At 41.1% G+C, this 21,480-nt stretch overlaps 1 protein-coding gene across 4 annotated transcripts in view; it reads left to right on the forward strand.

The window, feature by feature from the left end:
* The first annotated feature begins 790 nt into the window (after positions 1-790).
* The window catches only part of SCAP (SREBF chaperone), an 88,781-nt gene continuing 68,091 nt past the window's right edge, over positions 791-21,480 (forward strand). For all 4 annotated transcript variants that reach the window (XM_030845304.2, XM_060307992.1, XM_060307991.1 and 1 more), the window contains exon 1: positions 791-856. The gene's annotated coding sequence lies outside the window, so the exon portion shown is untranslated. The remainder of the gene's footprint in view (positions 857-21,480) is intronic.

Genomic DNA, 21,480 nt, shown 5'->3' on the forward strand with positions numbered 1-21,480 from the left:
AAACCCGGCAGAGGAACTCGGTTTTAGGAGGACTTGGTTTCAAGCACCTGGTGAAGAGTAAACACTCGACGGACATAGCTATTGTTATTACAACAAATATGTGTTCCATGTAGAAGATGGTTACATGCCCATGAGCAAATGGAAAAATCCTAACACCCTAATCCTCCACCCAGCGATATCCACCGACCACACATCAGCATCGCCCCAGACCTTTCTTGGATTGTTTTTAACAAAAATGAGCTCATACCCTACAGCTCATTTTGAACATTTTTTCAAGAACATCTTTTCACATTAGTTAAGTATTCATAAAACTTACCCTTTTAAAAGGCCTTAAGGAAATCCAGTTTATGGACATAATTTATTCGACCCATCTGCATTTGTTGTATATCTCGGCCGCTTTTAATTTTTCGCTGTTATGAAACAGGGAACATGGGCAGCCTGTGCGTGTTCTTGCTAATTCTGCGGAACGTGTTGTTAAAAGCTCTGGTGCTCTACTCAAGGTTCTGTCCCAGCTTCGCGGTCCGCCTCGCCCGGCCCCGCCCCACCCCAGACCTCTCCCCAGGTGTCGTGTGACCGGTGTCCACCAGGGGGCGAGCGGGAGCTGCGGTTGGGCGCTCGATCACGCATGCGCACGCCACAGGGAACACAGGCGAAGGACGGCGGGGGCGGGAGCGGGAGGGGAAAGGTAGGAGGTGAGAGGTGAAGGGGCGGAGAGCTGCGCGGGCGCCTGGCGACCGGGAGAGAGAGGGCGGGCGCCACGCCCGGACCGCGCGGGCCGGGAGCGCGCACGCCGCGCCCCGCCCCCGTCCCCGCCGCCGCCGCCGCCGTCGCCGCCCGGGAGCTGTTGCCGCCACAGGTACCGCTGCGCGCGTCCCCACAGCGTCCGCCCGCTGGCCCGGCTCGGGCCTCCCGCTGCGCGGCCCGGGGAGTTCCGGGATGGGGGCCGCCGGGGGCACTGGCGCGCCGGCGTGGGCGCTGTCCAGCAGCCGTGCGGGCCGGGCTGAGAGGCTGCAGCCAGAGAGGGGGCCGGGTTGCCGCGTCCCCAATCCCACCTTGGCCGCGCCCCCGTCCGGGCCAACCGCGCGCCCGCAGCCCTCCCCCTGGCCCCGGGGACCACTGGCCTGAGAGTGGGTCGCGCTGTTGCGCCCACTGGCCCTGCCGTCCCCTGGGAAGCTGCCGGTTCTAGAACCTGCTTTGGGGCTGTCTGGGTTTTCCGGAGTGCGGAGGAGAGCACGCTGTCCGCACCTGCCTCTTTTGCAAGATCTGATTGAGAGGCAACACGTAGCTTCTTTGCTGGGTTTTGCTTGGTTTCTAGTTTTCTCTTTTGCTCAGACCTAAACATTGCTCACTGATGTTGCCTCTGTTTATTCTGGGTGGTTTATTACCTCCGTTCATCATGCAGGATCCTAACGTCAGAATAGCATTAGCTGCAGGGAGCCAGGGATCCAGACTGTTTGAGCCATAGGTAGTTATACAGGTGGAAATGCTCGTGGCCTAGGGGAGCAGTGAGTCCCCTCCTGGCAGGAGTTTGCCCTGTTTCGTGTCACTTTCTGCCCCACCTTCTGTGGTGACAGAGCTGGGTGACTAAACTCCTTCTGGGGATTTTGTAATAATTTTTGTGAAGAGGGCATAGTAAAGGTTTCTTTAATGATACTAGCTTTGAGTGTGTTTCTGACCAAACGTTTGTGAAGTTTGGTTATGCAGTGTCCTTATTGCTGTGCTGCCATCTCAGGGTATTGTGCTAAAGACTGAAGCTTTTATAAGGGAGTCAGGGTCAAGGGTGTCTGAGAGTATTTCAGGTGTTCCTCTGATTGATGACCTATATCTTTTTAATGTATGTTGATAGAATTTAGGTTTTAGGTGTTTGACACATTTGCAGCATTCCCCGGGGCACAGGATGTAAAAAACACAAAATATGTATAAATATATCTCCACACTCATTCTTTTGGTGATTTATTGAAATTGAAAGAATTACTTGTCATTTATTATGAACGCGTCTGGTGTTTGAGAGCTCTTTTCTTTTGCTATTGTGGCAAAAACAGCACCTCTCCAGAGGTCTCCATGTGCTTTATAATCACTGGTTTAGGTCCCCCTCTCCCATCATCTAGATTAGTTTACTGTCAGGAGGCGGGTATAAAAAGTCTACTACTCCTAGTTTATGCATAGAAAATGGAGGCCTAAAGATTGTGAATTGCTTGAGGTCATATATGAACAAGTAAACTCTCCAGTTGGGAAATGAACCATACCTGTGGGATTCAGTACACATGCATTTATTAACATTTGGTGGTAGACTTTAGGGGATGCTTACTGTCTTAGTGTATACATGAATGTGTCCTAAGGACCCTGGAATGACACTTAGATTTATGTGTTATTTGCTTACCCTCACCTTTGGTGGCCACCAGTGTTAGTTTTACTGGCTCTGATAGGTACTTCATGCACAGTTTGTGTCATCGCTCCCATTAAACAGATGAGAAGACTCCCCCTCATAGAGAAACTGGGTTGCTAGTGTCACCCAGCTTGGCATTGGGGATCAGGCCTTCAAACCAGGTCTGCCGAACTGCACCACCTACCTACTTCCACTGTAATTTGCTCCTTTCCTGAGTTGGCCACTGAAGCAAAGTCCAGGTGACTTCTTTTGCCGCCTGAAATAATAATTCTGGGTAAAATATTTATCCAGCACTTGGGCTGTCTAGATTTTGTGCTAGGTGCTCTTATAACAGCTTATCTCACTTAATCTTCATAATCAGGGGCGATGACGCTGTTATCACCCCCTTAACTGATTAGTTTTTGAGATGTTATCTGACTGGCTCTGGGTCACCTAGTGAGTTAGAAGCTGAGGCCAGGTGGAAACCCAGGTTTGTCTGAAAACAGAGTCCATGCTTTTATGCTGTTCTTGGACCTGCTGGCCTCACAGTCTTCTCCACTGCCTACCAAGTGAAAAGTAGCAGAGGAGGGTGTTAGGGGTGAAGGAAGGAACCCAGTATCACAGACTTGAGTCAGAGATGGTGGAACTCCGCAGGAAGGAGACATTCATTTGATCACTGTGTTTGACAGCTTCCTCTTGAGTGGTCAGGGGCACTGCCTGAGAATGTTTGCAGAGTTGCTGGGCCATACAGCTTTGCAGTTGAGTCCAAAGAGGGGTGTGTGTGTGTGTGTAAGCACCAAGGGTGCACGTTGGTCTCAGGAAAAAAAATTAAAACGAATCTTTGTATTTATTTCAGCCTTATTTAATTTTTATTTTGTATTTTATAATGTATACTCTGTATTATCACAGTAGTACATATATATAATTTATGTATACGTATATTGGGGATATGTACTTGAATTTTTGTTGTTGGGGATTCATAATCAAAAATGTTAAGAAACCACTGGTTTATTTGATATTTAGCATTTTCTGAATTCATAAAATATGTGAAGTGTTATTTGTCCCATTTGTTCCTAAGTTGGAAGTCTAGTGAAGTTCAGTGTAATTCCACATAATCATAGAAAGCGTATTTCATATTAATAACCAATTATAAATTATTTTAGAAATTGCAGTCCGAGTGTGAAAGAGGATCTGGTATTTCAATAGTCTTTATGTCTCAAATATAGTACCACTCTTAAGTGTGACACTATAGTGACTGATAAAGCCCTTCAGAAGTTAAAATTTGGGGGAATTCTCTGGCGTTCCAGTGGTTAGGACTCTGCACTTTCACTGCTGAGGGCCTCGGTTCAATCCCTGGTCAGGAAACTAAGGTCCCACAAGCCATGCAGTCTGGCCAAAAAAGAGAAGAAGACGGGCTTCCCTGGCGGCGCAGTGGTTGAGAGTCTGCCTGCGGATGCAGGGGATGCGGGTTCGTGCCCCGGTCCGGGAGGATCCCACATGCCGCAGAGCGGCTGGGCCCGTGAGCCATGGCCGCTGAGCCTGCGCGTCCGGAGCCTGTGCTCCGCGACGGGAGAGGCCACGACAGTGAGAGGCCCGTGTACCGCAAAAAAAAAAAAAAAAAAAGAAGAAGTTGTTAAAATTTTGTTGTTGAACCTTTTCTATTTTAAACATGTTAATTCAGTCTGAAGCCAGAGAGACCAAACTATTCAGTTGACGCAAATATGGCAGTTGTAATAGTCGTATTTGCACTATTTCCCAACCTTAGAGTATTTTCAAATCATCTAAATATTGAAATTCCAAATACATTGATTCCTCATCCCTTTTTACAAACTGGATTCTTCAGTTCATTCCACTGCAATGGTTAGTACATTATTTCAAAATGAGCAGTTCCAGAATTATACCTAATTAAAAAATATCTTTGTCATCTTCCAGCTTATCATTTCACAATTGAATAGATTAGTGTTTGTTCAGGAGTTTAGGTTAAAATAACAGAATGGGTTTTGAGCAAGAAATATATTTTCCTAATTATATAAGCTGTTTTTATCCAGATGAGTTATCATTACTTCGTAACTAGGTTCTCAAACATTAGTGTGAATTAAAATTACCTGGAGGGATTGTTTTAACCCCACCTCCAGAATCCGTAGGTGAGAGTTTGAATTTGAATTTGAAACAAGTTACCAGGTGCTGCTACTGTTTGGCCTAGGGAACCACACTTTGAGAGCCATGGCTCTAAAACCAGAGCACAATGTCAGTGCTTTCATGTTTCACTCTGAATCTCATCAGCATCAGTCTTTTTTTAAAAAAAATTTATTTATTTATTTGGCTGCTTCGGGTCTTAGTTGCAGCACGCGGGATCTTCATTGTGGCATACAGGTTCTTTTTAGTTGCGGCATGCGGAATCTTTTCTTTTCAGTTGTGGCATGCAGGATATTTAGTTACAGCATGTGGGATCTAGTTTCCTGACCAGGGATCGAACTCGGGCCCCCTGCATTGGGAGTGCAGAATCTTAGCTACTGGACCACCAGGGAAGTCCCCAGCATCAGTTAGTCTTATAGTATAGTTTTGCCAAGTACGGTTGGTTCCTGAATTAATGATGATTCAACTTACAGTTTTTCCACGATGTGACGGTGCCAGAGCAATCATACATTCGGTAGAAACCATACTTCAAATTTTGAATTTTGATCTTTTCTGGGGTAGTGATACGCAGTACATGCTCTTTCTCGTGATGCTGGACAGCAGCATCGAGCCGCAGCTCCCAGTCAGATCTGCAATCATGGGTAAACAACTGATACACTTACAGCCATTCTGTACTCAAATCATTCTGTTTTTCATTTTCAGTACGTTATTCAATAAGTTACATGAGATATTCAACACTTTATTATAAAATGGGCTTTGTGTTAGATGCTTTTGTCCAACTGTAGACTAACGTAAGTAATCTGAGCACATCTAAGGTAGGCTAGGCTAAGCTATGATGTTCAGCAGCCTAGGTGTATTAAATACATTTTTGACTTACAATATTTTCAACTTAGGATGGGTTTATTAGTATGTAACTCCATTGTAAATTGAGGAAGATCTGTACATAACTGGTTCTTGTGTTTAGTCAATTTCCTTTTTATTTTTAGATGATGTCATAATTAAGATTGTATTCTCAGTTATAGTGCTATTTCTGTTTTCCCTGAAGTTTTAAGGTTCTTGACGAATTAGAGTTTTTTTTTTAATTCGAGTCACCCAGGTTGAATAAAAATTAATAGGCGCGCACTCAAGCGCACACATACACACACATGCACACGCACACATTTCAATTGTCTGTAATCCCAGTGGTAACCACTAGCAGGCTCCTTCTCAGGCTTCTTTCCTGCTCATTCTCTTGTTCTCTCTTTGTATAATGAGATCATACTGTTTTGTATCCATTTTCTGTTATTGTGTGAACATTTTTTCATGTATAAAACTATTCTGGAACATTTTTGGATTTTTAGAAACATGAGCTCTCATTTATTTTTTTTAAAAAATATATTTATTTATTTATTTGGCTGCTCCTGGTCTTAGTTGCGGCATGCGGGATCTTTAGTTGAGGCACACAGTATCTAGTTCCCTGACCAAGGATTGAATCTGGGTCCCCTGCATTGGGAGCGCAGAGTCTTAACCGCTGGACCACCAGGGAAGTCCTCTCTCATTTATTTTTATGTTTTCCAATGACTTATCTCTTTGAGCAGCCTTGCTCACAGTTTGGCTGTGGGCTTCGTTTGCACCTTTCAGAAGACTGCATTGTCACTCAGGAAGTCTTCAACCATGGTTTCTCTCCTCTTCAACAATCTTCAGTAGCTCCCCACTCTCGTGATCTGCCCCAAGCTGGCCTACCCACTCCTTCCCCCTACCAGCCTGTATTTATGCCACCTCATCTCCATGGGGTGATTAGTTACCTTCTTTCAGGTATGAGCCATGGTTCGGTTTGACATTCATTCTTGGTTGTCACCCCAGTGACAGTGACTGTTAGAAACATCAAGACCTGCCTGCCTTCAGCAGGCAACAGAGAACATTGCATCTCATATTCTTTTTTTTTTTTTTTTGCGGTACGCGGGCCTCTCACTGTTGTGGCCTCTACCGCTGTGGAGCACAGGCTCTGGACACGCAGGCTCAGCAGCCATGGCTCACAGGCCCAGCCGCTCCACGGCATGTGGGATCTTCCCGGACTGGGGCACGAACCCGTGTCCCCTGCATCGGCAGGCGGACTCTCAACCACTGTGCCACCAGGGAAGCCCCTGCATCTCATATTCTTGTCAGGGAGGATAATCTTGAATTCTTCACCTTCCAAAAGCTGTCCTGAGCTCAACTGTGGTAAAGGACATCCATGGAATTGTTCTGGAACATGCTTCAGTGTACCTGTTCTAGGCAGTGTTTTGTCTTTGGATGAAACTGGATCATTAGGAAGCAGCATATTTCTGGCCTCCTTCCAGTTGTTTTGTTTTTGTTTTAACTAAACTCACTTTGCATGGCCCCATCAGCTTGCGTTGAGATCTGTATTAGAAGTCCCCAAGAAAATCTGGAGGCAATTAGAAATTTCCTTCAGGTCCAGTGCCTGGAATGCTCATGCCTCTTCTGAACCATTGGGCCATTGGTTTGATTAAACCATACTGTGAACTGTGTCAAAATGGTTCCCTCTTTGCCTTGGCCCCTAGGGAGCTCAGAGTCTCTTTTATATTCAGAGTCCTCTGGCTTGTGCTTTCTGTATTAACCTTACTTCTGGCATATACCATTTTTTTTTTTTTTTTTTTACAGCTAGATGTTTTGCTCTTTCTCTCAAATTTTACCATAAAATATATAACACATTTCATCTCTATTCTAAACATTACTGTGATTATATTTTTGTAGCCAAATTTATGTTCTCATCTATTTCCTCTCATTTTTTTGTACACTTGAATCCCTCTGAGCCCAGCTTTCCCCTGCCCCCTCCTATGTACTAATTCTTTTTTGTTGTTCCATTTTTTTAAATTGTGGTAAATACACAACTTAGCGTATTAACCATTTTTAAGCGTACAGTTCAGTGGTATTAAAAGTACATTCATATTTTTTTTTGCACCATCAACGCCATTCTCTCCATATCTCTTTTCATCTTGCAAAACAGAAACTCTGTACCCATTAAACAATAACTCCTCATTTCTCCTCTCCCAAGTCCCTGGCAGTCACCATCCTACTTTTTATGATTTTGACTACTCTAAGTATATCATATAAGTGGACTTATACAGTATTAGTCTTTTTATGGCTGGCTTATTTCATTTAGCATAATATCCTCATGGTTCAAACATGTCATAGCATGTATCAAAATTTCTTTCTTTTTTAAGGTTGAATAATATTCCGTGTATATACCACGTTTTGTTTATCCATTTATCCGTTGACAGACATTTGAATTGTTTCCACCTTCTGGCTGTTGTGAATGATGCTGCTGTAAACATGGGTGTACACATATTTGTTCAAGTCCTTGTTTTCAGTTCTCTCGGGCCAGTATGGAAGTGGAATTGCTGGATGGTAATTCTATGATTAATTTTTTTGGAACCACCATACTGTTTTCCATGGAGGCTGTACCATTTTATATTCTTACCAGCAATGTACAAGGGTTCCAGTTTCTCCACATCCTTGCTTAACACTTGTTTTCTGTCTTTTTTTAAGCTTTATTATTATTATTTTAAATTTATTTTATTTATTTTATTTTTGGCTCCATTGGGTGTTCATTCCTTTATGCGGGATTTCTCTAGTTGTGGCGAGCAGGAGCTATTCTTCGTTGCGGTGCATGTGCTTCTCATTGTGGTGGCTTCTTGTTGCACAGCACGGGCTCTAGGGCACATGGGCTTCAGTAGTTGTGGCATGTGGGCTCAGTAGTTGTGGCTTGCGGGCTCTAGAACGCAGGCTCAGTAGTTGTGGTGCACGGGCTTAGTTATTCCGCGGCATATGGGATCTTCCTGGACCAGGGATCGAAGCCGTGTCCTCTGCATTGGCAGGCAGATTGTTAACCACTGTACCACCAGGGAAGTCCCATTTTCTGTTTTGTTTTGTTTTGTTTTTGGTGGTACGTGGGCCTCTCACTGTTGTGGCCTCTCCCGTTGCGGAGCACAGGCTCCGGACGCGCAGGCTCAGCAGCCATGGCTCACGGGCCCAGCCACTCCGCAGCATGTGGGATCTTCCTGGACCGGAGCACGAACCCGTGTCCCCTGCATCGGCAGACGGACTCTCAACCACTGCATCACCAGGGAAGCCCTCTCCTTGTAGTTTTTTTGTTTTTTTGCTAAGAAGTTTTTTAAAGATCACTTAAAATCAACACAGAAAGTGGTTACATAGTACAGATCTCAAGTATTCGCTGAGAATAACTTTCTTCTTTTTTGTTGTTTTTTTATATATAAACATTTTATTTTAATAATACTGTTTATCACTGCAGTTTACATCATTCTATTATGAAAATGTTTAACTGAAGAGAGGATATTTCCTCAAAACAGTAAATAAGCAAAGCTTTTTCAGTTAAATTTACAGCAATACAGCATTTAGAAATACATAATTCTTCATTTTAGGGCTTCCCTGGTGGCACAGTGGTTGAGAGTCCGCCTGCCAATGCAGGGGACACGGGTTCGTGCCCCGGTCCGGGAAGATCCCACATGCCGCAGAGTGGCTGGGCCCATGAGCCATGGGCGCTGAGCCTGCGCGTCCGGAGCCTGTGCTCCGCAACGGGAGAGGCCACAACAGTGAGAGGCCCGCGTACCGCAAAAAAAAAAAAAAAGTTAAGAAATACATAATTCTTCATTTTACAATAATACTTCCTCTTTAAAAATTTGTCATGGTTTGTCACAGATTTAAAGTACCAGGCACCTAATGCTATGAAAGGATAATACTGTATATGTAGTGTAAGTGAACCAGATCTTTTCTCAAATAGTCTTTCTAAAGTCCTACCAAATTTGTGTGAATGTATTTGTTGAATAAATTAAACATTTTTTGTGTTGTTAATTTGTAATATTGTACAAAACTCAAAAATAACACCTGTACCTATTATAGGAAGCTTATTTTAGCATTTTACCTGTAAGAAACACTGATCTGTATACTTAAAATGATTTCTTGAAAACATTTTCATCATATAGTCCAGCATTTAACAAATAATATGTGAAAATAAAGTCTCCAGAACATTAAAATTTTATCCTCTGATTAGTATTCCAATTAAGAATAACTTTCTTGGGCTTCCCTGGTGGCGCAGTGGTTGAGAGTCCGCCTGCCGATGCAGGGGACACGGGTTCGTGCGTGCCCCGGTCTGGGAAGATCCCGCATGCCGCAGAGCGGCTGGGCCCGTGAGCCATGGCCGCTGAGTCTGCGCGTCCGGAGTCTGTGCTCCGCAATGGGAGAGGCCACAACAGTGAGAGGCCCGCGTACCGCAAAACAAAACAAAACAAAACATAAAAAACAATAACTTTCTTAATGTTATACAAATGAGTAGTTATGACTTGAGATAAAGTGTCCATTCACAGCGTCATACATTGATTCAGAAAGATATCTTCAATAACTAAGGCAGGAGTGAAAGTGTACTCTAGAAAAATATGAGCCTAGAAAAGAGCAGCATTTCTAAATCTCATTTTACATGTGTATTTTAAAATTTATAGGGACTTCCCTGGTGGTCCAGTGGTTAAGAATCCGCCTTCCAGTGATGTGGGTTCGATCCCTGGTCAGGGAAATAAGATCCCACATGCCGCAGGGCAACTAAGCCCACACGCTGCAACTAAGATGTGAGGCAGCCAAAAATAAATAAATATATTTTTAAAAAATAATAAAATTTATAGCATATGCAATTTAACAATTAAATATCATAATTACAGAGTTGACCATTTTATTAATATTACTGAAGTTCATATACTCAATTTGGCCTTAAAACCTTTTTTTTTTTTTTTTTTTTTTTTGCGGTACGCGGGCCTCTCACCGCTGCGGCCTCTCCTGCTGCGGAGCACAGGCTCCGTACGCGTGGGCTCCTCCCGGACCGGGGCACAAACCCTCGTCCCCTGCATCGGCAGGCGGACTCTCAACCACTGCGCCACCAGGGAAGCCCTGGCCTTAAACCTTTTTAAATTCTTTTCATAATTTAAATGGTAAATACTGCCTTATATTTGTGCTTGTACGATTTATAAAATGGATGAAAGAAACTACAGAAGAGATTTCTAATAAATTTATTTAAGGTAGCAGCAGTGTGTATTTAAGGATCTGCTTTAATTCACCTAAAGAAAGAAGTTATGAGTTTATGTTCTGAACCACATAACCTAGTATTGATTGTACATTGTTTCAAATTACTGGCCCCCTGCTCACTTTAGATTGCTAAATCCTGCCTTCTTGAATGTTTATAGATGGGCAGGAGTCCGGTTAGATATAGTTCAGTGGCTTTTTTATACCAGCAGCTCTAGCACTAGCACTGTCCTGGGTGCAGAGCAAGCTCTATTCTATTAATATTTCTGAGGTATTTTCAGTGGTTGCTACTGAGTCATTGTAATTTCGATTTGCATTTCCCTAGTGATTAGTGATGTTGAGCATCTTTTCATGTCTTTATTAGCCATCTGTATATCTTTGGGGAAATGTCTATTCAAGTCCTTTGCCTATTTTTAATCAGATTGTTTGTTTTTTTGTTGTTGAGTTTTAGGACTTTTCTGTATATTCTATATATTAATCCCTTACCAGCTGTATGATTTGTAAATATTTTCTCCCATTCTGTGGGTTGCCTTTTTACTCTTTTGATAGTTTTTTTTTTTTTTTTTTTTTTGCCATGCTGCATGGCTTATGGTATCTTAGTTCCCCAACCAGGGATGGAACCTGGGCCCTCAGAACTGAGAGTGTGGAGCCCTAACCACTGGACCACCAGGGAATTCCCTGTTGAGAGTATCTTTTTTTAAAAAAAATATTTGTGTATTTACTTTTAAAAACTATGTATTTATTTTGGCTGCACTGGGTCTTAGCTGCAACATGTGGGATGTTCATTGCCACATGTGGACTTCTTAGTTGCGGCATGCGTACTCCTAGTGGCGGCATGCATTCGGGATCTAGTTCCCCGACCAAGGATCAAACCTGGGCCCCCTGCATTGGGAGCGCAGAGTCTTACCCACTGGACCACCAGGGAAGTCCTCGATAGTATCTTTTGATGCACACAGTTTAAAAATTTTTATGAAGTCCAGTTTGTTTATTTTTTCTTTTGTTGCCGTTGCCTTTGGTTGTACACCAAGGAATTGCCAAATCCAATGTCGTAAAGCTTTTGCCTTATGTTCTATTCTAAGAGTTTTTATACTTTTAAGTCTTAAGTTTACATCTTTGAGCCTTGTGTATTCATTGTTGCTAAATTTTGTAAAGGGATAAATTCTGAAAAGGCCTTGCACGTTACAAAGGACTTCTCTATTTATTAATGTTTATTATCATAAAATTGAAATATACACAAAAGCAGAGAGCAGTATTCCATTGTGTATGTATCACTTAGTTATGTCTGTCATTTACTCATTAACTTGAGGGCACTCGTTTCATCTATATCATCCACTCTTCTCATTATTGTATTTTTTAATTATTTGGTGATTTTTTTATTGAGGCAAAATATACATAACATAAAATTTAATGTCTTAACCTGCACATTGGAGGTGCAGAGTCTTAACCACTGGACTGCCAGGGAAGTCTCCATTTTAACCATTCGTAAGTGTAGCGTTCAGTGTCATCAAATATATTCACAGTGTTGTGCAGCCGTCACCACTTTCCATTTCCAGAACATTTTCATCATTCCAAACAGAGACTCTGTACCCATTAAACAACTTCCCATTCTCCCCTCCCTGCCAGGCCTTGGCAATCACCATTCTACTTTCTGCCTCTATGAATTTGCCCATTCTAGGTTCTACATATAAGTGGGATCATACTATATTTGTTTTTTTGTGTCTGGCTTATTTCACTTTACATGTTTTCAGTATTCATCCTTGTTGTAGAATGTCATTCCTTTTTCAGGGCAAATAATATTCTGTTGTACGTACATCCACATTTTGTTTATCTCTTCATCTGTCAATGAATATTCGAGCAATTTCTGCCTTTTGCCTGTTGTGAATAATGCTGTTTATCAATATCTGTAAAGATATCTGTACAGATATCTGTTTGAGTCCCTACTTTCAGTTCTTTGGATATATACCCAGGAGAGGAATTGCTGGATCATATGGTAATTTTATGTTTAACTTTTTGGAGAACTGCCAAACTGTCTTCCACAGGAGCTGTACCATTTTTCATTCCTACCAGCAGTACACAAAAGTTCCAATTTCTTCACATCCTTACCAACACTTTTTTTTTTTTCTTTTGCCTGCACCACGCAGCATGTGAGATCATACCCGCGTACCCTGCATTGGAAGCGCGGAGTCTTACCCACTAGACTGCCAGGGAAGTCCCTTTTTTTCTTTTCCAACACTTGTTATTTTTTTGTTCGTTTTTTTTTTTTTTAATAAGAGCCATCCTAGTGGGTGTGAAATGGTATCTCATTGTGGTTTTGATTTGTATTTTCATAATGATTAGTGATGTCAAGCATCTTTTTATGTGCTTTTTGGCCATTTGTGTATCTTCTTTAGAGAAATGCCTATTCAAGTCCTTTGCCCATTTTTTTTAACATCTTTATTGGAGTATAATTGCTTTACATTGTTGTGTTAGTTTCTACTTTATAACAAAGTGAATCAGCTATACATATACATATGTTCCCATATCCCTTCCCTCTTGCATCTCCCTCCCATCCTCCCTATCCCACCGCTCTAGGTGGTCACAAAGCACCGAGCTGATCTCCCTGTGCTATGCAGCTGCTTCCCACTAGCTATCTATTTTACGTTTGGTAGTGTATGTATGTCCATGCCACACTCTCACTTCTTCCCAGCTTACCCTTCCCTCGCCCCATGTCCTCAAGTCCCCTTTACCCGTTTTTGAATCAGGTTGTTTGTTTGTTTGCCAAGTTGTAGGAGTTCTTCCTATATTCTGGATATTAATTCCTTCTTAGATATATGATTTGCAAATATTTTCTCCCATTATGTGGGTTGTCTTTTCACTCTGTTGATAGTTTCCTTTGATGTACAAAAATGATTAGTTTTTATGAACTCTCATTTGTCTATTTTTTCTTTTGTTGCCTGTGCTTTTAGTGTCATATCTAAGAAATCCTTTCAAAGTCGAGTATCATGAAGCTTTTAACCCTGTTTTCTTTTTTTTTTTTTAAAATAAATTTATTTTATTTATTTTTGGCTACTTTGGTTCTTCATTGCTGTGCACGGCTTTCTCTAGTTGCGATGAGCGGGGGCTACTCTTCGTTGCGGTGCGCGTGCTTCTCGTTGCGGTGGCTTCTCTTGTTGCGGAGCACAGGCTCTAGGCACGTGGGCTTCAGTAGTTGTTGCATGCAGGCTCAGTAGTTGTGGCTCGTTGGCTCTAGAGCACAGGCTCAGTAGTTAATGGCACATGGGCTTATTTGCTCCATGGCATGTGGTATATTCCCGGACCAGGGCTCGAACCCGTGTCCCCTGTATTGGCAGGCGGATTCTTAACCACTGCGCCACCAGGGAAGCCCTATGTTTTCTTTTACGAGTTTTATAGTTTTAGCTTTGTTTAGGTCTTTGATTCATTTTGAGTTAATTTTTGTATATGATGTAAGGTAAGGGTCCAGTTTAACTTTTTTTGCATGTGACTATCCAGTTTTCGCAGCACCGTTTGTTGAAAAACTGTTACAAGGAGAAGGGCCCCAGGTGACCCTCATCTCTTGGCTCTCTTTGGCACTCTCCCCCTCACAAATAGGTCTTTTGCATATTTTGTGTTTGGAATGGAACCATCTTCCATGTGGCATTTATATTAAAAGCTCTTGAGATAGTAATAAAATAGAGACTCGTCACAACTTCACTTTTGGGTAAACTATCAAGAACCGTGCTGCTTTCCAGCAGACCACACTTCTGTCAGGAAACCAGGCTAGAGGCCACCATTCTGTGTGGCTTGGATGTGCCCATGTGTGGCTGAGAGCAGGAGGCTGGTCCTGGCCATGCTCCTGCCAGCTGGGACCAAGGCTGAGGGCATCCTACCTCTGAGCCAAAGGTCCTATCTTGTGGAATGACAAGGCTGCCCCATTGAGCTCCTGGGTTGTTTCTAGCTTTAAAACAGATTCTTTGCCCATGTTCTTATCAGTGGTCAGTTCAATCCCTTTGTTAGTCATTGCTGACCAGGTCAAGAGGGAATGAAAATGTAGGTAGCTGGCGTTGTGGACGAAAATCTTTAATGTTTGTTGATGCTGAATTGTGAAGAGGGTTGGCATCTTGTACATGGTTATTTGTGACGGCCATCACAAACAATGTAATTTAGTCTTCCATCAATATGGGTATTGCTGTGCCATCACAATTATTCTAAATGTGACAGTAGTCATCCTCTTGAATATATGTGTTTTCAGACTTCAAATTCTCTGAAATCAGCTTTCAGTCATTAACTCAAACTCCTTTCTTTTTTCAGGACTGTTAATTTAGTCTGCTGAAAATTCTTCCAGCTTATTTGGGTAATTTTGATGCTTAGAGAAGCAGAATTTCCTGTCCTGATCATTGGTCCACTTTGCAAAGCAACTTTCCCCCAAAGGTGAATTGTTTGCACCAGTGGACTAGTTTAGCACAGTGAACAGACCTACAGTGACTTTCTTTTCGGCACCAAATGAGGTGCTGGCTGCTCTAGGGAAACAAAGGTGATTCAGCTGTGACCTCCCAAGAGGGACCACGCTCAATCAGGGGAGGCTGAGAAAGTCAGAATGGACACAGGGCAGTGTGGAAATACAGTTACAGAAGCTTAGAGTAGAAGGCTGCTGCTCCTACAGGGAGGCTTTCATTTTTTTTTAATTTTAGCTTTTCAGTGCAGTACTACATTCACATAGCACAAAATTTAAAGGGTACGACAGGGTATACACGGGAACATTTCCCTTGCACCTTGCCCCTGGCCACCAGATCCTTTCCCCAGAGGCAGCCAGTGTTACAAGTTCTCGAGTGTCAGTTCAGGGCTGTTCTGTGCATAATACAGACAAATACACAGAGAGCTCTTTTCTTTCTTTTTAAAAATTTATTATTTTTGGCTGCGTTGGATCTTCATTGCTGCGCACGGGCTTTCTCTAGTTGAGGCAAGTGGGGACTACTCTTCGTTGCAGTGCATGGGCTCTAGGCGCACAAGCTTCAGTAGTCGTGGCTCACGGGCTTAGTTGCTCTGCAGTATGTGGGATTTTCCCAGACCAGGAATCGAACCCATGTCCCCTGCATTGGCAGGCAGATTCTTAACCACTGTGCCACCAGGGAAGTCCTGAGAGCTCTTTTCTTTTACATGAAAGTAGCACACTATATCCCTTGCTTTTTCCTCTGTGATAGTTCATTATCAATACATAAGAACTTTTTCATTGTCTTTTACAACTGGATAATATTCCATTGTCAGGATGTACCTTAATTTATTTAGCCTGAGCTTTATTGATGGACATGTAAGGTGTTTTAAACTTTGCTAACACAGACACCACTGACTAATGTTCTATATGCATCAATCCATGCATGGCCAAGTGCACCTATCCATTCACTTACCTAAGGCAGGAAGGCTGGGTTGGTGAGTATGTACTTTTGTGATTTTGATCGCTCTTACCAGATAAACCTCCATAGAGGTTTTGTCTACGTATGCTCCCAGCCGTGTGTGGCAGTGCCTGTTTATCCATACCCTCACCAACACTGTGGTACCTCATAGTTTGGTTTTTGCCAATTTGATAGGCGAAAAAATGGTTTCTCTCTAGATTTTTTTCCCACCTAAACTTCTTAGTTCAACCTGTAGAAAAGTTAAAAGAGTAATAGAATGAACACTCAGGGGTAGTTTTAGTTTAAGGTTGAAGGACCATTTCTGTTTTCTGTGAAAAAGCTGTTTGTATCCTTGGCTTGTTTTTCTACTGGGCTTTGGTTTTTTTAAAATTAATTTTGTAAAAATTATTTATATATGAAGGAACTTTGTACTTTGTCAGTGGTATGAATTACAGTTGTATTTTTGTAGATGGTTATTTTTTTTTTTACTTAGGATGGTTTTGTCATGGAAAAAAATTAGTTTTTAATTGGGTTGTATTTATTGACTTTTTAAGGCTTCTGGGTTCTCTGTCATACCTAGAAAGATTTTCCCTAGTAGAAGACTATGAAAAATTATCCTATGGTTTCTTTTTTTTTTTTTTTTACTTTATTTATTTTTGGCTGTGTTGGGTCTTTGTTGCTGCACGTAGGTGTTCTCTAGTTGCGAGAGCAGGGGCTACTCTTTGTTGCGGTGCGCGGGCTTCTCACTGTGGTGGCTTCTCTTGTTGCAGAGCACGGGCTCTAGGCGCTCAGGCTTCAGTAGTTGTGGCTCACGGGCTCTAGAGAGTAGCCTCAGTAGTTGCGGCACACGGGCTTAGTTGCTCTGCGGCATGTGAGATCTTCCCAGACCAGGGCTTTAACCTGTGTCCCCTGCATTGACAGGCGGATTCTTAATCACTGTGCCACCAGGGAAGTCCCTATCCTGTGGTTTCTTAAAGTACTTTTTCTATTTCATTTTTTAGCTTTTAGTCTTTTATCCATTTGGAATTTATTTTGGTGTGAAGTGTGGGTCCAACTTAATTTTTTCCCAATTGGCCACCCATTTGTTGCAGTACCTTTTATTGAACAATTCATCTTTTTCCTACTTGTTTAAATATCCCCTTTCATTTACTACATATGATATACTTTGCCACATATCATGTACGTTTGGGTCTGTTTCTGGACTTTCTGTTGTATACATTAATCCATGTTTTAGTGTGTTGTTAATCACATTGTTTTAATTACCCAAGTTTTATAGCGTGTTTCGATATTTGGTAAAGTTAATTCTCATTTATTATCTTTATTTTTCAGAACTTTCCTGGCTATTTTTGTTTTTCTATATGAACTTTAAAGAAACTTTGCTAGTTAAAAGTCCTGTTTGTTTTTATTGGGACTAAGTTATTTACATTTTTAGGTTAGTGTAGGAAGAGTGACATTTTGATGATGAGTCTTCCCCACTAAGAAGATTGCATGCCTTTCTCTTTGAGTCTTCTTTTATTTTTGAGGGATTTCTTGACATTTCTTGTCAAGTTTATTCTCAGTTCTTTTTTTGTTTTTACTGCTGAAGCATTTTATCTTCTACCTACTTGATGATGTATGTGAAGACACTGATTTCTCTATATTAATTTTCATCACGTTACCTGATTCTTTTATCAACTATAAAAGGTTTTCAGTTGATTAGCTTGGATTTTTCAGGTATATAATAATATTATCTGCAAATAATGATACTTTAATCTTTTTTCCCCCAGTTGTATACCTACGTTTTTTTTCTGTTGCCTAATTGTGATAGGTGGTACCTCCACAACAGTAGTAAATAGTGGTGGTGGAGTGCATAGATAGCTGTGTTTGGTCTCTGACTTTAGTGGGAGTTCTTCTAATGTGTTCCTATTGGGCTTGGTTTTAGCTTTAGGTGGAGAAGGTTGTAAATATATAGTTGATGTCTGTATCTTACTGTATATTTTAAAATATAAATATGTATATAAATATTTGCCAAGCATTTGTCTATTCTTATTTAATTTTTTCAGTTTTACTGAAGTATAATTGACAAAATTGTGTATATTTAAAGTATACAACATAGTGATTTGACATATGTATATTTTGTGAAATAATTACCACAGTCAGGTTAATTAATATATCCATCACCTAAGTTACCTTTTTTATTTTGGTAGTGAGAATACTTGTAGTCTATTCTCTCAGCAAATTTCAAGTACAAACAGTATTGTTAACTATAGTCACTCTGCTCTGTGTTAGGTTCCTCAGAGCTTATTCATCTTATAAATGAAAGCTTCTACCCTTTGACCAGCATATCTCCATCTCTCCGAGGCCCTGGTAACCGCCATTCTACTCTATGAGTTTGACACTTTTTTTTTCTTTTTAAGATTCCACATAGAAGGGAGATCATGCAGTATTTGTCTTTCTGGCTAATTTCGCTTACTGTCATGTTCTGTAGGTTCTTCCATGTTGCTGCAAATGGCAGGATTTCCTTCTTTCTCACGGCTGAATAATATTCCAATACACACACCCCCACACACACCTTCCTTATCCATTTATCTGTTAATGGACAGTTAGGTTGTTTACATATCTTGGCTATTGTGAATAATGCTGCAGTGAACATAGGCATGCAGATATCTCTTCAAGAAGTGATTTCACTTTCTTTGGATGTATACCCAGAAGTGGAGTTGCTGGATTATATGGTAGTTTTTTTTTTATTTTTAAAATTTTTATTGGAGTATAGTTGATTTACAATGTTGTGTTAGTTTCAGGTGTACTGCACAGTTATACACATATATATATCCACTCTTTTTAGATTCTTTTCCCATATAGGCCATCACAGAGTATTGAGTAAAGGTCCCTGTGCTATACAGTAGATCCATATTAATGATCTGTTTTATGTATAGAGGTGTGTATATGTCAGTCCCAATCTCCCAATTTATCCCCCCACCCTTACCCCCAGTAACCATAAATTTGTTTTCTACATCTGTAACTCTATTTCTGTTTTGTTGGTAAGTTCATTTTGTACTTTTTTTTTCCTCTGTACGCGGGCCTCCCACCATTGTGGCCTCTCCCGTTGCAGAGTGCACGCTCAGTGGCCATGGCTCACAGGCCCAGCTGCTCCGCGGCATGTGGGATCCTCCCGGACCGGAGCACGAACCCGCATCCCCTGCATCAGCAGGCGGACTCCCAACCACTGCGCCACAAGGGAAGCCCCATTTGTACCCTTTTTTAGGTTCTACATATAAACATATGATATTCTACATATGATATTTGTCTTTCTCTGCCTCACTTACTTCATTCAGTATGACAATTTCTAGGTGCATCCATGTTCCTGCAGATTGCATTATTTCATTCTTTTTTATGGCTGAGTAATATTCCAGTGTATATATGCACCACATCTTCTTTATCCATTCCTCTGTTGCTTCCATGTCTTGGCTATTGTAAGTAGTGCTTCAGTGAACATTGGGGTACATGTATCTTTTCAAATGATGGGTTTCTTTGGATATATGCCCAGGAGTGGGATTGCTGGATCATATGGTAGCTCTACTTTTAGTTTTTCAAGGAACCTCCATACTCTTCTCCATAGTGACTGTACCAATTTACATCCCCACCCGCAGTGTAGGAGGGTTCCCTTTTCTCCACACCCTCTCTAGCATTTATTGTTTGTAGATTTTTTGAAGATGGCCTTTCTGACCGGTGTGAGGTGATAACCTCACTGTGGTTCTTATTTGCATTTCTCTGATAATTGGTGATGTTGAGCATCTTTTTGTGTGCTTTTTGGCCATCTGTATGTCTTCTTTGGAGAAATGTCTATTTAGATCTTCTGCCCATTTTTTGATTAGATTGTTTGTTGTGACATTGAGCTGCATGAGCTGTTTGTATACTTTAGAGATTAATCCCTTGTCAGTTGCTTCATTTGCAAATAATTTCTCATATTCTGAGGGTTGTCTTTTCATTTTGTTTATGGTTTTCTGTGCTGTGCAAAAGCTTTTGAGTTTCATTAGGTCCCATTTGTTTATTTTTGTTTTTATTTTCATTACTCTAGGAAGTGGATCGAAGATCTTGCTGCGATTTATGTCAGAGCGTTCTGCCTATGTTTTCCTCTAAGGGTTTTATAGTATCTGACCTTACATTTAGGTCTTTAATTCATTTTGAGTTTATTTTTGTGTATGGTGTTAGGAAATGTCCTAATTTCATTTGTTTACATGTAGCTGTCCAGTTTTCCCAGCACTACTTATTGAAGAGATGGTAGTTTGGTTTTTAAATTTGGGGGGAACCTCCGTACTGTTTTCCATAATGGCTGTACCAATTTACATTCCCACCAACAGTGTACAAGGATTCCATTTTCTCCACATCCTTGCCAACATATGTTCTTTTTATAGAAGCCATCCTAACAGGTGTGTGATGATATCTTATTGTGGTTTTGATTTGCATTTCCCTGATCACTAATGATATTGAGCATCTTTTTATGTACCTGTTGACCACTTGTATGTCTTCTTTGGGAAAATGTCTATTCTGGTCCTTTGCCCAGTTTTTAATTAAGTTATTTGTTGTTTTGTTTGTTTTGTGTTGTTTTGCTATTGAGTGGTATACGTTTGGATATTAACCCCTTATCAGATACATGGCTTGCAAATATTTTCTCCCTTTCCATACATTGTCTTTTCATTTTGTTGATTGTTTCCTTTTCTGTGCAGAGCCTTTCAATTCAATGTAGTACTTTGTGTGTGTGTGTGTGTGTGCTTTTTATGCCTGTGCTTTTGGTGTCATATCCAAATAGCATTGCCAAGACCAGTGTCAAGGAGCTTATTCTCTATGTTTTATTCTAGGATTTTTATGGTTTTAGATTTTACACTTAAGTCTTTAATCCATTGTAAGTTAACTTTTGTGAGTGGTGCAATATATGGATCCAGTTTTATTCTTTCGTGTGTGGATATCCTGTTTTCCTAATGCCATTTATTGAAGAGATTGTCCATTTTCCATTGCATATTCTTGGTTCCTTGTCAAAGTTTAGTTGACCCTACATGTGTGGGTTTATATCTGGGTTCACTGTCATGTTCCATTGGTCTGTGTGTCTGTTTTTATGCCAGTACCACACTGTTTTGTTACTATAGATTTTGTTGTTGTTGAATTTTATTTTATTAATTTTTTTATACAGCAGGTTCTTATTAGTTATCCATTTTATACATATTAGTGTATATATGTCAATCCAATCTCCCAATTCATCACACCACCACCACCCCCGCCCCTTTCCCCCTTTGGAGTCCATACATTTGTTCTCTACATCTGTGTCTCAATTTCTGCCCTGCAAACTGGTTCATCTGTACCATTTCTCTAGGTTCCACATATGTGCATTAATATATGATATTTGTTTTTCTCTTTCTGACTTACTTCATTCTGTATGACAGTATCTAGATTCATTCACGTCTCTACAAATGACCCAATTTCGTTCCTTTTTATGGCCGAGTAATATTCCATTGTATATATGTACCACATCTTCTTTATCCATTCGTCTGTTGATAGACATTTAGGTTGCTT

The sequence above is a fragment of the Globicephala melas genome, chromosome 11 (assembly GCF_963455315.2).
Source record: "Globicephala melas chromosome 11, mGloMel1.2, whole genome shotgun sequence".
Taxonomy (NCBI): Eukaryota; Metazoa; Chordata; class Mammalia; order Artiodactyla; family Delphinidae; genus Globicephala; species Globicephala melas.